The sequence below is a fragment of the Microtus oregoni genome, unplaced genomic scaffold (genome assembly GCF_018167655.1).
Source record: "Microtus oregoni isolate MIOR12 unplaced genomic scaffold, Mior012 000018F_ref0000195, whole genome shotgun sequence".
Lineage (NCBI taxonomy): Eukaryota > Metazoa > Chordata > Mammalia > Rodentia > Cricetidae > Microtus > Microtus oregoni.
In genome coordinates this window covers 29652872-29670681 of record NW_024543077.1, presented here as the reverse complement: position 1 = coordinate 29670681, position 17810 = coordinate 29652872, and the positions used below count along the sequence as shown (strand labels likewise).

General features: G+C 39.7%; 1 pseudogene; it reads right to left on the bottom strand.

Annotated features, from left to right (window-relative positions):
• Positions 1-223: 223 nt before the first annotated feature.
• LOC121458816 lies at positions 224-11593 on the bottom strand (annotated as a pseudogene).
• Between the last annotated feature and the right edge of the window lie 6217 nt (positions 11594-17810).

The window sequence follows — 17810 nt, the reverse complement described above, 5'->3', positions numbered from 1 at the left end:
ACTAAGTTTATTTTTTCACTACAGTATGATTATTCTCATGTTTTTGAAGAGTACACTCCTTAAGTTTACAGTTTCTCTCCAGGATGGTTTGTTTTATGTATTTGGAGATTATTGTGCCAAAGGATTTGGAAAAACAAATTCCATTCACAAGTTTCTCTCCAATCTGTGTTCTTTTCTGCTTTTGAAGATGAATAAGACATGATAAGACCTTTCCAAACTCATTTCATGCATACTGTTTCACACCCGTGTGTGTTCTTTTATGCAATTGAAGAGCACTGTGTTGAGCAAAGGCCTTTCCACACTGGTTACATTCATAGGGTTTCTATCCAGTATGTGATCTTTTATGCCTTTGAATATTACGGTGTTGAGCAAAGGCCTTACCACACTGACTACAGGCATAGGGTTTCTCTCCAGTATGTGTTCTTTTATGCCTTTGAAGATATCTATGTTGAACAAAGGCCTTTCCACACTGATGACATTCATAGGGTTTCTCTCCAGTATGTGATCTTTTATGCAATTGAAGAGTACCATGATGAGCAAAGGCCTTACCACACTGATTACATTCATAGGGTTTCTCTCCAGTATGTGATCTTTAATGCAATTGAAAAGCACTGTGGTAAGCAAAAGCCTTAACACACTTATTACATTCATAGGGTTTCTCTCCAGTATGTGTTCTTTTATGCTGTCGTAGAATACTGTTTTCAGCAAAGGCATTACCACACTGATTACATGCATAGGGTTTCTCTCCAGTATGTGTTCTTTTATGCTGTCGAAGAGTACCCTGTTGAGCAAAGGCCTTACCGCACTGACTACAGGCATAGGGTTTCTCTCCAGTATGTGTTCTTTTATGCAATTGAAGGTGATCGTGATGTGCAAAGGCCTTACCACACTGATTACATACAAAGTGTTTCTCTCCAGTATGTGTTATTTTATGAAATTGAATATTACAGGGCTGTGCAAAGGCTTTACCACACTGATTACATTCACGGGGTTTCTCTTCAGTGTGTGTTCTTTCGCGCAACTGAAGAGCATTGTGGTGAACAAAGGCTTTATGATATGGATTAGATTCATTCTCAATATCATGTGTTCTTTTATTCCTCTGAAGCTGACTGTCAGATGCCAAGGCTTTAACACATTGAGGATACAGTGAAAGTTATTTTCCAGAATTATTTCTTTTAATCCTGCAAGCATAATTGGAACATATAAAAGTGTTACCAACCACATTCAATACACTCTTGAACCTACATATCTCTATGTATTACTTTTATAATTTAGTCCAATTGTAAATAGAAATCAGATATTAAGGTTTTATAACTGTTTAAACTCATGCTTTCTTCTCTAATTAAGGGTTGTTTTGCATTTTTAAGAGACCTGTCATGGTAATTTCCTTTATTATGTGGTTTAACTTTTCACATTTACAGAAACATTTTTCTATTTGACATATTTCTCATATTTGAAGAGGACTGGATAACCTCAGAACAACTTTATTACATTCATAAACTGTCCTATACTATGAATCATACTACATTTGCTAACTGAACTAGGACAATCAGAAGTATTTGCACAATTCTAGAACTCATGTGGCTTCTCTGCACTGTGAGTTTGTTTATGTATTAACAGTGATCAAAACAACTTTGAGATATCATCTTATACCTGTCAGAATGGCTAAAACCAAAAACACCAATGATAGCCTTTGCTGGAGAGGCTGTGGAGGAAGGGGAACCCTCATCCATTGCTGGTGGGAATGCAATCTTGTGCAACCACTTTGGAAATCAAGATTTTGGTTTCTCAGGAAATTAGGCATCAACCTACCCCTAGACCCAGCAATACCACTCTTGGGAACATACCCAAGAGATGCCCTATCATATGTCAAAAGCATTTGTTCAACTATGTTCATAGCAGTATTATTTGTAATAGCCAGAACCTGGAAACAACCTAGATGTCCTTCAATGGAAGAATGGATGAAGAAAGTTTGGAATATCTACTATCTACACATTAGAGTACTATGCTGCGGTAAAAAACAATGACTTCTTGAATTTTGCATGCAAATGGATGGAAATAGAGAACACTATCCTGAGTGAGGTAACCCAGACTCAAAAAGATGAACAGGGGATGTACTCACTCATAATTGGTTTCTAGCAATAAATAAGGGTCATGGAGTCTACAATTGGTGAATCTAAAGAAGCTAAATAAGAAGGTGAACCCAAGGAAAAACATATAGTTATCATCTTGGCTATGGGAAGTAGACAAAATTGCCGGGGAGAAAATTGGGATATTGGGGGTGGGATGGGATGGGGGTAAGGGGAGATGGGGAGAGAAAAGTGAGAAGGGGAGGATGGGGAGAACTTGGGGAAAAAGGATGATTCGTATAAAGGAAGGTTGGATAGGGGAGCACGGAAGCACAATTCTTTGTTAAAGGAGCCACCTTAGGGTTGGCAAGAGACTTGAACCTAGAGTCACTCCCAGGCGCCCAAGGCGATGTTGCCAGTTAGTTCCTTGGGCAGCTGAGGATAGGGAACCTGAAATGACCCTATCCTATAGCAATATTGAAGAATATCTTGCATATCACCATAGAACCTTCATCTGGTGATGGATGAAGATAGAGACAGAGGCCCACACTGGAGCACTGGACTGAGCTCCCAAGGTCCCAATGAGGAGTGGAAGGAGGGAGAAGATGAGGAAGGAAGTCAGGACCACGAGGGGTGCACTCACCCACTGAGACAGTGGGGCTGATCTATTGGGAGCTCACCAAGGCCAGGTGGACTATGACTGAAAAAGTATGGGATAAAACCGGACTCTTTGAACATGGCGAGCGATGAGTGCTGATGAGGACAATGGCATGGGGTTTTGACACTACCTCATGTTCTGGCTTTGTGGGAGCCTAGCCAGTTTGGACGTTCACCTTCCTAGACATGGACGGAGGGGGGAGGACCTTGGACTTTCCACAGGGCAGGGAACCCTGACTGCTCTTTGGTCTGGAGAGGGAGGGGGAGATGAGTGGGGGGAGGGCAAAAAGGGTGGGAGGAGGGGGAAAGAAATGGGAGGCTGGGAGAAAGCTGAAACTTTTTTTTCCTTTTCTCAATAAAATAAAAAAAATTAAAAAAGTGTATTAGTAATACAAGATTTACTATGTGCTCTCAGTTTAGTAGAAAGTCTTACAGATATACTTATCATCACTTCAATGTGTACACATTTTGTATTATGAGTAGCAAGAAATAAATGGATTGGCAGATCTACAGCATAGCTCTCATGGTGCTATGATTCAAATGGTGATATCTGTTTAGCCATTTCTCACTTGTCTTTTTAATTAAGAGAATGCCTAAAAATGCAATTCACCTACATGAAATTGTATATGAATTGTTCAGAAGTTAATAATTATAAATGTACTTAAACCTGTGCTTGCCGGGCGGTGGTGGCGCACGCCTTTTATCCCAGCACTCGGGAGGCAGAGGCAGGCGGATCTCTGTGAGTTCGAAACCAGCCTGGTCTACAAGAGCTAGTTCCAGGACAGGCTCCAAAACCACAGAGAAACCCTGTCTCGAAAAACCAAAATAAATAAATAAATAAATAAATAAATAAATAAAGCTGTGCTTATTCACACTGTTGTCTTTATTTAAATCTTCTAGGACACATTATCATTTCATCAGAGGCTCATTGTTTTCAGCATGCACAAGAAAATTACCTTCCGTGACTTCTAGAACGTTGACAATGTTCTTTACTATTATGTTCTTCCCAAATGTATCCTAAAATGCAGTACCAGAAAATGTATGTTATAATATTGAATACTGTGCAACATTTAAGTAGCTATTTTAAGTAAACCTTAGAACCATGCCTGCGTTATTCACCTCATTCTTTTTCTCCTTTCTAAATCAAATTATTGAAGAACATCACTATCTAAGGAAAAGTTGTTCCTTTATTTTGAAACATGAAGGAAATTCATTTTTACCTATAGTAGTGAGGTTCCTGTAGGTCTCCAGCATCACATCTTTGTAGAGATTCTTCTGGGAAGGATCCAGCAAATCCCACTCTTCCTTAGTGAAATTGATAAGCACATCATCATAGGTCACTGCCTTCTAAAATATGCCATATATGATAGTGACATGATAGTGACAACATTGTAAATGTATACTTTTTTGATAGTATAGTCATAAAATTCTGGTGTTCCCTAATAATATTCCAAGACATAGACAGTCATTTTAGAAGGAAATTGAAAAGGAGAGTCTTCTCTGTCATTTCTGTACTCTTTGAATGAGGTATCACCTTACAAGAGAAATATCTATTAGCAGAGAGAAACGAGGAAACAGATCAACAGTTCATAGTACAAATGAGAAATTTTTATGGAGATTAACTAACTACAAATAGAAAAATAAGTTGTACACACTGGGTGTATTGACTCATGCCTGTAAGCTCAGACCTTCAAAAACAGAGGCAGGTATATTTTTCTCTGAGTTAAATGCCAGACATGTCTATGCAATGAGGTCCAGGACAAGTGGAAGTACATAGTAAGACCCTATCATCCAGGAAGTGGTGATGCATGCCTTTAATCCCAGCAATCAGGAGGCAGAGGCAGGTGGATCTCTTTGAGTTTGAGGCCAGCCTGTTCTATGAGAGCTAGTTCCAGGACAGGCTCCAAAGCTACAGAGAAGCCCTGTCTCAAAAATCAAATAAACAAACAACAAACAAACAAAACTGCACTGTCTCCATTGCAAAAATCACTGAATCAAGCAAGAAGAATAGAAGAAATTACATGTTTTTAATGTAGTTCCTACAAAGAAGCATGCATTCACTCCACTTCTCTATTTATCTTCCAAACATCCGAAGTGCCCTATTTAAAGTGTAATACCAAGAACATTTTACAAACAGAGCTTTATGTTTAAACAGTTACAAATGGACAGATGAAAACATTAGCAATATAAATCTTGGGCATAAATAATAAACACAAGCTGGGAGAGGGATGACCAAGTAGTACCTAGCTTTTGATGGTCTTGAGTAGATGTGGCAGAATTTCCAGTACTTATTTTCGGATCATAACTATCCATTATTCCAAGTTCACACACTCTGAGATCCTTTGATCATGTTGAGAACCAGGTACCCATGTGGTCCATAGCCATGCTGATGCATCAAATAGTGTTATTAATTTAAAAAATGTAAAGTAAGCATAACAAGCAGGAAGAAGTTCATGAACCTACAATTCAATGACTCTGAATGCTTAGTCAGTACTAATGTCCTGCCTACTGAACGACTTCCAGACCCTAAAATGAGGGAAAATTTCTACTTCTATCATAGGCAACACAGACCAGAATACCAAAGAGCAGATAGAAACCAAGGAACCAAACGTGCATCCAACAACGACAAACAGAGATACTGGCACCTAGACCTGCAGTCACCTCAGACCCAGACACCTGACAACAGCACAATAACATGATCAACAACAGACAGAGCAATATGTCACTACCATATTCCAACTCTCCTACTACAGCACACCCTGAATATTCAAACACAGTCAAAGTACAATTAAGTTAGATCAACTATGAAGATGTTTTATGTCCTTAAGAAGGAAGTGAATGAATTCTTTAAAAAAACAGGGAAAAGATAAATGAAATCTTGGAGAATAATAATAAACCCCTTAAAGAAAGTCAAACAAGCAAACAGTTGACAGAAATGAATATATCAGTTCAAGAAGTGAAAATTGAAATAGAAGCATGAAAAAAAAATGCAAGCTGAAGGATTCTGGAGATAAAAAACTAGATAAATGAAAAGGAAAAACTGGCAAATTAACATGAAGTCTATCCTATCTTTGTGAGTCTAAACTTTTATATAAAATTTACACACACCATAACTAAGGGAAATGTTAACGATATAATCGTTTTCTTTTTTTTTTAATATTTATCTATTTATTATGTATACAATATTCTGTCCGTGTGTATGTCTGCAGGCCAGAAGAGGGCACCAGACCTCATTACAGATGGTTGTGAGCCACCATGTGGTTGCTGGGAATTGAACTCAGGACCTTTGGAAGAGCAGGCAATGCTCTTAACCACTGAGCCATCTCTCCAGCCCCCAATTTTTTTTTAAAGAGAGGGTTTCTTTTTTTTAATATTTATTTATTTATTTATTATGTATACAATATTCTGTCTGCATGCATTCCTGATATAATCGTTTTCAACTCAATCAAAAAACCCAAGGCATAACATTAGCCTGGAAGGTCTATGGCAGCAAAAGCAGAGCCTCTTTTCCAAAGTAACAAATTTTGAAGTCAAGATACCTTTAAAGTTTTTGTGGGGTTATCATCGCAGCCCCCAATCAATGTCTCTCTCTGCAGCCCAAAAATTCAAAGAAAGCACAATGTGCAACTCAGACTCTGTGTGTAGTTTCTATCTTTTTAAGGTCCATTAATTGTTTTACTTATTTTTTTCTTTAAGAACATTAGTGTAAATTCCTTTAAAAACCATTTTTAATCCATGGCTCTGTCTATATTTATCCTCTCTATCTTAAGCCCATGGACATTTATTAAATAAACCATCACCCACTCAGAGGCCTTTTTATCTGAATGTTTTTACTGTGTATCTGTAATCCTTTTCTGATGAGGAGTGTTTTGTAATTGAAACCTGCAATTGACTTTCATTTTTGTGCTTTTACAACCCCTCATTTTTAACTTTCTTAGGGTTTATGTGGACTTAGTTGCCAAACATTTGGTGTCCTAATGTAAATGGGGACTACACTTTCATCTTCTGGCTGCCTAGACCCAAATAATCACACACAAACTATATAATTATATCAGCATTTTTAAAATGCTTAAGGCATATTCCTAGTTAGACTTTACATGTTCAATTCATCCATTTCTATTCATCTATGTATCACCATGAGGTTGTCACTTACATGTAATGTTTTGGGATATTTCTATCACCTTCAGTGAATATGTGGCATCTCTTTGATCTTCCCAAATAGTACACCGAACAGTCGGGTCTTTCTTCATTAAAAAAAAGTAACAAATGCTGGAAAGTAATGAAATTGCTCTCCAACTACAATCAGGTCCTTTTTCATAATTGGGACTCCAGCAGTCCTATTTTCCTGTGCAGTGCACACTCAAAACTGTTGCTTCTATTCTGGACTGAGGTAGAAAACACTCTCCACATGCAAATCTTTCTCCTTTACCTGCAATGGATATTCAGTTTTATAACTCAAATTTATAACTTTGAAACTGGTGGTAGAATCATTTAATTTAAGATTTTAAAGGTGTAACATAGGACAAGGTCATTGCTCAGGCGAGGAGGGACCAAATACTCTTATGCCAAGATAAGATAGATAGTGTCAAAAAAATTTCCAAAATACTAGAAGCACAGCGTTTCTAGAATTAATATGACTTCCTAGGGAGAAATCACTCCACATGTTTGAGAGATTAATAAAGAAAAAAATCATTTAAAAATATTCACATACATCTCTGACTCATGCTCAAAGAGGACCCAGGCTAGAATTTTTTTTTTTTGCATTTCACTTATTTTCTTATCCTTATGTCTTTCAGGTTCAGGCTCCATACTCTGAACAATTTAAATAGGGGTGGAAGGCTAAAAGTCTACCCACCTGGACAGATGGAAGACTTACACAGTAAAGTCTTCCCAGTATTATTTCTTTTTTTATTTTTATTTTATTTTTTTGGTTTGTTTGAGCAGGGTTTCTCTGTGGCTTTTTGGAGCCTGTCCTGGAACTAGCTCTGTAGACCAGGCTGGTCTCGAACTCACAGAGATCCACCTGCCTCCCGAGTGCTGGGATTATAGGTGTGCGCCACCATCGCCCGGTTCCAGCATTATTTCTTAAATAAACCAGTAACCTTAAACAGTAAGACCATCTTCAGTGACAGGATCATGAGATGTCAGACTTTTCTTCCATTTTTACAAGCTTTTCATTAGCCTCTTAAAAGAGTTGATGGCCCTGATTTTGGTACATTTCTATCCAGAGTTACAAGATGGAGATTGCAGGGGATGTGAAGGACAGGAAAAGTATAAGGCAGAAAAGACAAAAACAGGTTAGGGAAGTCTTGCACAAGCTATGTCTCATGTCAAGTAAATTTCCTAAGAAGAATAGATTTGGGCTGGAGAGATGGCTCAGCGGTTAACAGTATTGACTGCTCTTTGAGAGGACCTGGGTTCAATTCCCAGTACACACGTGACAGCTCCTAAATATCTGTAAATCCAGTTTCCCAAGATCTGATACTAACATACCAACACATATAAAATAAAATAGAATAACTCATAAAATATCCACTATTTAGCTGGGCGATGCTGGCGCACGCCTTTAATCCCAGCACTCGGGAGGCAGAGGCAGGCGGATTTCTCTGAGTTCAAGAGCAGCCTTGTCTACAGAGCTAGTTCCAGGACAGGCTCCAAAAAGCCACAGAGAAACCCTGTCTCTAAAAAACAAACAAAAAAAAACCCACTATCTATACTGCCTGAGAAATAACTTGGGGCTCTTTCATATTGACTTTTAGTCCTCTAAGTCTGTTTTATGTTTCTATCTTCATTTCTTTTAATCTAACATTTCCTCAGCCTCAGCATCCCTTCCCAGAGAACCCACAGCTTAATTCTGTTGGACAGACCATATGGGGTATCCAACTATGCTTGAACAAAATTTACTGCAGTTTCTGTATGATGCTGCTTTTGATACAAGGAATTACTTTGCATATTCTGTCCATAAATTAAGAGCTTATCTGGATAGAGCCTTACACTTTAGGGCACCTTGGTAAGATTTAAATATAAAGCAAGGGCCTTCTCTTTAGCTGTGTAAAATCCTTGAAAATCCCTCTTGCTTTCACTACTGGACAGCCATCTGAAACAACCTAGTGCTTTTTTCTTCAACAAAAACATAGATTTTTTTTCATTCTTTTTATGTGTTTCTTTTGCACTGTAGATTTGAAGGAGTCAGAGGTAATAACCATCCAGCAGAAATAATATTTTGTCTAAGATATCAGTCCATTAATTTTTAATTCTGCCTTAGTCACTTTCTTGGGACATGGAAACATTAAGAGAGATTGGGGGCCAAAGTGTCACACAACTGATCTCCAGCAAACTTTTTATGAAGTTTTCTAAGCTCCTGTACTTACTTACCAGGCCAAAATAAATCAATAGGGCCACAAGGAATAAAGCCAGGCTTGGGCTGGAGGGACCAGAACAAGATGAAGTTATGAGAGCAATCAGAATTATATCTTTATCAGAAACAGAAAATAAGACAATTTCCAGGATCAATACCGTGCACTTGCCAGGATATCATGAAGACTGCAAGCTATACAGGGAATACAGGATTGTGGTCTCAGACCAAGTGTACTGTTGAACTTCCCTACTTCCTCGACCACTAAGGGATAACTCAGAGAAACACAGATTAGCCTGAATGACTCATTGCTCAAGGGAGTGCATCACCATGTCAGCAACTTAAAAAAGCACACTGTGCCCAAGGAGCCATGGATTTTAATGTGAAATAACTAAGACACACGTCTCTCAGGGTAGATGGGCCAATCCAACCCCCTTTTCCCTGCAGAGTCTTTTGTCCACTAAAATCCTATAACCTCGACCTCCACTGCCTGCCACTACCCTCAACGCTCCTGTCTTTCAGGTCCTACAATGACAGTCAGTTAAGCTGTGTAGAGTTTTCTATGACTTTTGCCATCTAAAGTCATGTTAGCTTGAAAAGTCTTCCCCAGTCAATATTCCCAAGTCCATTGCAGCACCAAAACCACTCTTATGGTACCACTTTTATTCGAACTTGCTGCTTTGTTCCTGTGATTAAAGTATCTAACCTAAAGCAACTCTGGTAATGGACAGGTTGATTTATTTGTTACCCCTAAGTCAGAATCCACTACTGTGGGAGCTTAGGGTAGGAACTCAAGTTAATCACTGAAGGCAAAACATTTGGAACCATTGTTTCCTGGTTTTCTCTTGTGCTTTCTCACTGACTTGTGCTCAGCTAGCCCCCTTAATCAGCCCAGGCCCACTTGCTTAGAGACATTGCCAACTCAGTGAAAGAATCCTCTTCCAACACCAATCATCAATCAACATAATCACTTTCAGACTGAAATCAGACATTCTGATCTAAGCACACACTCAATTGAAAATTCCTCAGGTGACCCTAGCATTTGTCTTATTGACACCTGAGGCTAATTAGCACACAGAGAAAGTCTTGTATGAGAATGTTTGTAAAGAACCAAAAATATAATGTATTATTCCTGTCAACCACTTAAGCAGCACCTAACCATGAGGATAACAACAAATGGAAAGCAGATTGCCAGAAAATGGAAAGAGAAAAGGATCTAAGATCAAGAAGAGAAAACTAAAACTGTTACTCCACAGAAACTATTCAAAACAAAAACTTAAGGAACTGATAGCAGAGGAAATATTCTGAATACAAATTGATGAATGTCCATTATTTTTGAAATTTTAATGATATATTTAGATAATGGTCCATAAAATCAACATAGATGGCACCAATGTCAAAACAAGACTCAAAGACAGACCTACAAATATATATTATAGTCCCTTAAACAAGAACTACAAGATTCTAGTCAAAATCAAATTCCAAAAAATCACTGGCCATCACGCATCCTGTACACTCCAGTTCTCTTTTTTACTAATAACAGAAAAAAAGGTTGGGTAAGGAGGGCTGTTCCACCAAAATTCACAAAATTCACTTGACACCTTCTGATATTTTTGCTTTGTGGAAATAGTTTTGATTACTAAAAGGATCTCATTTTCTTATGATAAAGAAAATGATGTCTGTTAGGATCACTTAGACACCATTTCATTTCCTACAATTGGTGATTGCCTCTAAGTCTGTATCAGAGTGAGGAAGTATAAACTTTTTAAATGAAATTTCAAGAGAACAGATTTTTAAAGAATCACTGTACATGAGAAGTAACTTGCTTTACTCTGACTGCTTTATAAATCACAATTTTGAAAACAAGGTTATTCCTATTTTTGAGTATGTTTGTGCATGAGACAAAATACCTGTGATATACAAAACAATGATTGTCAGATTTCTTGGATTGGGAATAGTAGACATTTGTTAACATGCAAACTTGAATGTAGGTTTAAATTTGGGTTATCCACAAGGAAAAAAATATGTGCTGAGCCACCTGCCAAGATGCATAATAAATTTTATCAAATAATCCAAGTCTGTCTCAGATTAATCAAAAACAAGATAAACAAAACATAAATAAAGAAGTAAAGCCGGGCAGTGGTGGCCCACGCCTTTAATCCCAGCATTCGGGAGTCAGAGGCAGGCAGATCTCAGTAAGTTTGAGACCAGCTTGGTCTACAAGAGCTAGTTCCAGGACAGGCTCCAAAACCACAATGAAACCCTGTCTGAAATACCAAAAAAAATGTAAAGAAATGAGGCAGGCATCTAAGATAAAAAAAAATTATCTGCACAGAAACATCCACCAAACCTCAAACTTAAGGAATTGATGCAAGAAATTTTCTGAATAAAATTGGTGAAGGTCCATCATTTTCAAGAAAGTGAATAATATATTAGATTTCAGATGCATATTACAAAAAATCTTATACAGATTCACATAATATGCTTTCTGCATTTTTTAACAAAGATCCATCAATCAAGAATGTGTACAATATTTGTGAAAGAATAAAGGTGTTAAAGAGAAAGAACTGTGAACAAAAGCAGGAATAAGTAGTCAATTTTTAATCCAAAGACCAAAGTAAACTTAGGCAAGGAAAAGTGTGATCTTGGTCAATGCTACCAGCAATCTTTGATTTTATGTGTACAGAAATTAAATAAACATAAACTGTTCAACTTTCACAAAGATATCTCAAAGTGATCCTAACCTGTTGTTTCTGACCCCAGGTACAGATCTGTCTTCTGAGATGCAGCCACATGATATAGATGTTCTCTTTGAAAATAGAGAAGATCTCTTGTTACAGCTCTCCAGATCCATGTGCTATCTATCTTCTGGACGAAGGGAAACACAGTCCCACTGATGTCCAATCCCAAAACACCTAAAAACTGATTTAAAATCTGCTTCCTGCTACAGGCATTATGGCAGAATTGGTGGATTGTGCCCTATCTAGCTGGCTAACACAATGCACACCTGAGAAATCTCTGCACATCAGAAACTCCTTTTGTCCCCTGGTAAGCTTCACTGGATCACACCATTGTGGCATGTGACAGAATCACATTAACAGAATTCTACTCAAGTATTGCTCTAGCAGTTCCTAAACAATTTGTAATCTTTAGAACAGAAACCTGAAATTGGAAAGCAATATTCAGATATTCAATATTCTAGAAATTAGAACTACAGTTTTCTAATCTCTCTTCCCACTTCACAACAAAAGCAGTTCCCAAGTATATACTCTGGACATAGATACAACCAGCATTATATCCTTCCATTCCAGGGCTGCAGAGTCGCCCCTTTCCCACTAAATCTACACAGAAGAGGGATCAGAGAACAAGGGCCACTGCCAGCATGAACCACATGGACCAACATAACTACAGTCTGGCTCATGATCCTTCCAAGTCACAGCAGAAATAACAGTTCAACAGACCTGCTCTATACGCCAGCTTCACTCAGTATGGGATAGCTTGTGGTCCACCTTAAAGCTACCTACTACAGAGGCATAGGAGAATCATGGAAAAAACCCACAAACTATCTGCCACTAGTACTCTGATTGCCAATGCTTCCCAGAATTCCCTCATTGGCTAGGACCTCCCAGTGGGACTCACAATATTAGCAGCTCCTCTACTGTAGGATCAGAGATCAAATGACTCAGACAGCACAGCCCTTCCAGTTCTGCCCTCCCAGCCCAGCAGACAGGGCCCCAGTTTAAAAACTTTGTATTTAGCACACATTATTCCACTCTCCTAGAGCACATACATCCTGTTCCTCATCCAAAGTGCAGGGTCGCCGGGCGAATGCGGCACATGCCTTTAATCCAAGCACTCAGGAAGCAGAGGCAGGCAGATCTCTGTGAGTTCAAGACCAGCCTGGTCTAGAGAGCTAGTTCGAGGAAAGGCTCCAAAGCCACAGAGAAACCCTGTCTCGAAAAAAAAAAAGTGCAGGGTCTTTTGGGTGCTCATTCCATGAAGGATGAAAGCTTCTCTCACCCTCAGTCCAACCTTTTTGTTTCTGCCCTGTGTCTCCACCAGCTTCAAGTTGGTCAACAAGCTCAACTTTTGCACAGGTCCCTCTGCTTCTAAGTCCCCAATAAAGCCAGAAAGATCAGCCAACACTCATTAACTACTCTATTTTTCTTTCTCATTGACATATCAAGGTCAAACCTGTAAGGAGTTACAGGACTGTTTTCCCAGCACTAGGCAGCAGAGGAAAGATTAATTAGGAGTTCAACATGATTCTCAATTACAGAGCATGAAGAAAGCCTAAACTATTGGGTACATTGTTCTACACCGAAATCAATAATCATCACTTGAAAGAAATCAAATCCCACTATTAATAACTTTGAAATGTTGGAGAACAGTAACAGAAACAAGAGCAGCAATACACTCAAAGAAAACATCTGAAAATGACAAAAATAGTGCACTTTTAAGATTAAATAAAACTTTCTATATTGACTTTGAAAGAGTCTTCTCTTTCTATAAGAAAGGAGATGTCATTAATAAGAGATAGATTGATGGTGCCCATATACATATGCTGACTGCTGAGATCTGTAACCTGACGCATAAGAGTTAGTCAATGGCCTGTTTCTCAAATCTCTGAGTTGACATAACTGTGTCAAACAAGAGCAACCACATCTGCAGAGGATAGTGGCCTAATTGCAAATTCAATGTTCATTGGCCCAAGATGACCTTCCCAATCTGTACACCCACACAAATGATCTGCATTCATTCACATGGCATTAATTTAATAACACATGCTGGGAAATTACAAATTCATTGAACCTACAACAATCAGACCCTTTTTCATAATGGTGGCTTCAATAGTTGATTGCCTCCACTGTTTCCCCTGCAGTGTACACAATAAACTATTCCTCCTATTGTGGTCTGAAGACAGAAGGAATGCTCCATATGCAAATCCTTTTCTGTGACAGCATTGCATAGTCAACTACATGACTCAAATGCATGAGTCTAAAACTGTGGGCCAAGCGATGGTGGCACATGCCTTTAATCCCAGCACTTGGGAGGCAGAGGCAGGTGATTCTCTGTAAGTTCAAGTCCAGTCTAGTCTACAGAGCAAATTCCAGGACAGGCTCCAAAGCCACAGAGAAACCCTATCTTGAAAACAAACAAACAAACAAACAAACAAACAAAAACGTGAGGTTTTACAGTCATTTTTTAGGGGAATTTTGAAAGTGTAGTATACGAAGGACACATGAGTCAAAATAAGAATTTGTCTCAGAAACTATTTTTCTAACAGGATGGAAATGCAGCTGTTCTAGAATTAATATGCCTTTCCATTGAGAAATTACTTCATACACTTAGGAGATTAATAAAGAAAGACCTCCTTAATGATGGTATACATCAATCTCTGGCTAATGCTCAAAAAGGAGCCAGCTAGACAGATTCCACATTTGCTCTTGTCCGTCAGCCTCCTTTGGGAATAGGCTGTAGGTTACACCTTGAACAATTGAAATACAAACAGACAACTTGCCAGGCTAGACATTTAGGCAGATAGGAGAGTTACAGAGCAAATATATTTCCAGGATAATTTCTTATGTACACTGGTGACCTGAATCAGCAGATCATGCTTTAGTGACAGGGTCCTGAGTTGAAGGTCACAGGGGGTGACAAAGTTAGGAAAAGTAAAATGGGAAAAGTTAAAAATTTAGGGTGGGGATGTCTTGCAGATGCCTAGTAAGCTTCCCAAGAAAAACAGCAACTTGCTGGGCATTGATGGCACACACCCTTGCTGAGCCAAGGGACCTCTATGAGTTCAAGGACAGCCTGGTCTACCCAGTGAGTTCCAGGATAGTCAGGACAGTCCTACAGAGAAACACTCTTTCAAAAAATTTTAAGAAAAGGAGTAAAAGAAGAATAGCATCTTGGATACAGCCAGAGGGGAAATGGAAGGAAATGGGAGAACTATAAGAAGTCAGTAAACAATAACATATGAATTTGGGAGGAGGTTAGTCAGACAATTCTACTTAATTGGAACATGGGTTATCTCATGAACTTTACTAAGAGCAGAGTGGCCTGGGAACTGATAACCATAGCTCCATAAGGTGAAAGGGTTGGGTTGTTGGGCCTAAAGGAACCCCTCCACAAAGGCCTTGGCACCAGACTATTACCAGATCTCCAAAGCATATTCCTGGTTTTAGAGAAGAAGCTCTGTTTTATTAATATGTCAGGTCCTTAGGGAAACTCACAAGGCTTAACCCCAAGGGCTGTTACCAGATCTTCTAGGAATGTACTGCTCCCTGCCTCAGGGAATAAATAAAACCCTTGATTGATCAGGTAACTCCTTCTCACAACAATGTTTCGCATTTCAAATATATGTCACCTGGTGTTCTATAGCCCATATGGAAGAACTGTGCTTTTCTTTGTTGTGTGTTTTTTGTGTTTTGTTTGTTTGTTTGTTTGCTTGCTTTTGGGGGATTTCTCTGTAGCCTTTTTTTTTTTTTGGCTTTTCGAGACAGAGTTTCTCTGTGGCTTTGGAGTTTGTCCTGGAACTATCTCTGTAGACCAGAGATCCGCCTGCCTCTGCCTTGCAAGTGCTGGGATTAAAGGCATGCGCCACCATCGCCTGGCGAACTGTGCTTTTTCTTAAGAAGAAAACTGGAACTTTGAGCCACAACAGGCCTTGAGGTTGTTTAGGAGCCTGTAAAGCCTCCTTGAAACCCTGCTACAGGTTTTTTTTTTTTAATGGAGATGTGCCTGGTGTCTGGTTTTAAATCAGTGGTGACTTCTCTGTAGTAGTTTGGAGCCAAATATCTGTACATTCCAGTTGAACAAAGTGTGCCCTAGCATCCTAACCTCTAACAGCCCTGATTAAAACACATTTATCTTCTGTGTGATTTAGAGGCAGTCCTCCCTCAGCTAATTCTACTTTGTGAGACTAAACTATTTCCAAGGCATTGGAAAATCTTTTATATCAGCAATTCAACTCTTCTATGTGGCAGCTTAGAAGTGCAGCGCTACCCAACAGGTGAGCTGCCTTGATATCGTCCACGGGGTTAAATATATGGAGATTGTATGTAAGGTTAAAGGCAAAGTGCTCATTTTGAGAAGATACTGGAGAAACTAGGCCTCTCTGAGTATGGCATATTTAAGTTGAGAAGAAAGATGTTTGTACACACAACACCCTGCTCCCAATTCTTTAAGCAGATTAAGCCCACAGCACAAGGTCTACGAATTAAGAGGATCACATGGGACTTCACGAGGCAGGGAATATAGCAGCAGATTCCCACAGGGATCCCGGGAGGATGCACCATGCTGTCTCCTGCACCTCACCCTCTGCTCCTCCCCATCTGGAGACAGCATTCCCTCGCTCACCATGTTGTGGTTCCCCAGATCGCCAAAGCTCTCAGATAGTCATCTCCCTGCAACAGCAACTTCACCACAGCACAGGAGACAACTGGCATAAGCTCCTCCACAAAGCCGAGTCTGAAGGCGTGTGCCCGGAAGAGCCCTGCACTGTTGCTGACTGGCAGGTCACCTGGAGGGCCTGATTGGCTGGTGCGGTCTGAGTGGCAAGAACACTGTCCACAGGGCTACAGTGTGCTTAAAGACACAGTACAGTAGTTCCTGGCCATTCCTTCCACCCCAGTCAAAGATCTTTTCTAGATTGGCCAAGCTTTGCATTTCAATAGCACTTGCCACTTGCTCCAAAAGGAGACACAGTCACAATCTTACACTCCATAGGAAATTTCCCCTTTTCCTCCAGGACACAATGTGGTTAGCTAGCTTGTACTGTGAACTGTGCCATGCTAGGTGGATGCAGTGGTTTCTTGTCCTACAGGGGGATGGGTGCACAGAATATTAACAGCTAAAGGTAACTTTAAGGTCACAAAAGATGATTGTTCTCTGGCTTCCTGCTGAGGTCACATGAACTGAAGGTACTTTTTACATGGTTTTCACAGGGATTTCACACAACAGAAAAGAGAAAAGGAGGAACCACATCTTAAAAACCATATAAAAAGTACCGTCAGTTCATCTGACCTCAGAATGAAGCCACAGAAAAAATATTTCATTTTGTAATTTTAAAACTCTCTTTAGTTCTTATTATTCCAGGCATCCTTACCTCTGTGGGACAGGAATTACTCCACCCACCTAGCACAGTGCACTGTACAAGTCACACAGTGTGCTGGAAGAAAAAGGGAAACTTCCTAGGAGTGCAAGAAGACATTGACTGCTTTAGTAGCCAGGGGCAAGTACTATTAAATGCATATATTCTCAGATCTGGAAAAGTTCTCTGTTGGGGTGAATGGAATGGAGAGGAGCCAGTATTCTGTCTCTTTAAGCACACTGTACCCCCTATGGGCGGTGCTCTAGCCACTCAGGACTCACTAGCCATTCAGCACTCCAGATGACCTGCCAGTCAGAAGCAGTGCAGGTCTCTTCCTGGCAGCCGCCTTCAGTGTTGGCTTTGAAGAGGAGCTGGCCCCAGGGGATTCCTGTTCTCGGGTGCAGTTGCTGTTGCAGGGAGACGATGATCTGAGAACTTTGGCAAAATGGAGAAGCACAACATGGTGAGTGACGGAATGCCGTCAACTGATGGGAGGAGCACAGGGTGAGGTGCGGAAAACACTATGTTGTTACCTCCATGGGTCTGGGTGGGAACCCGCCGCCATATTCCCTGTATTGTGAAGTCCCTCATGGTCCCTGGTAACTCATGGGCCTAGGGGCAGGCCTCTGAATAA